Source organism: Schistocerca americana, chromosome 8 (assembly GCF_021461395.2).
Source record: "Schistocerca americana isolate TAMUIC-IGC-003095 chromosome 8, iqSchAmer2.1, whole genome shotgun sequence".
Classification (NCBI taxonomy): Eukaryota; Metazoa; Arthropoda; class Insecta; order Orthoptera; family Acrididae; genus Schistocerca; species Schistocerca americana.
In genome coordinates this window covers 207,807,065-207,807,637 of record NC_060126.1, presented here as the reverse complement: position 1 = coordinate 207,807,637, position 573 = coordinate 207,807,065, and the positions used below count along the sequence as shown (strand labels likewise).

Here is a 573-nt window from a genome sequence, read left to right as displayed (position 1 = left end):
TATATATTTTAGCAGTGAAATAATTCATCTGCAGACCATGTAGACTGATGCGCCAAAACATTATGACGACCTAGTTAACAGCTTGTTTCTTCGTATTTGGAGCGAAATACACAACTGATTCAGCGCATCAGAGATTGAACAGATTGTTGGTAGGCTCGTGGAGGTATGTGACATTAGATGAAACTTGAAACTTCCTAGCAGATTAAAACTGTGTGCCGGACCGAGACTCGAACTCGGGACCTTTGCCTTTTGCGGGCAAGTGCTCTACCAACTGAGCTACCCAAGCACGACTCACGCCCCGTCCTCACAGCTTTACTTCTGCCAGTACCTCGTCCCCTACCTTCCAAACTTTACAGAAGCTCTCCTGCGAACCTTGCAGAACTAGCACTCCCGAAAGAAAGCCGTGAGGACGGGGCGTGAGTCATGCTTGGGTAGCTCAGTTCGTAGAGCACTTGCCCGCGAAAGGCAAAGGTCCCGAGTTCGAGTCTCGGTCCGGCACACAGTTTTAATCTGCCAGGAAGTTTCATATCAGCGGACACTCCGCTGCAGATTGAAAATTTCATTCTGTGACAT

At 48.3% G+C, this 573-nt stretch overlaps 1 non-coding gene across 1 annotated transcript; it reads right to left on the bottom strand.

Moving 5' to 3' along the window:
- Positions 1-212: 212 nt before the first annotated feature.
- Positions 213-287, bottom strand: Trnal-caa. The gene has a single exon. It is a non-coding gene; the product is annotated as a tRNA-Leu (tRNA).
- Between the last annotated feature and the right edge of the window lie 286 nt (positions 288-573).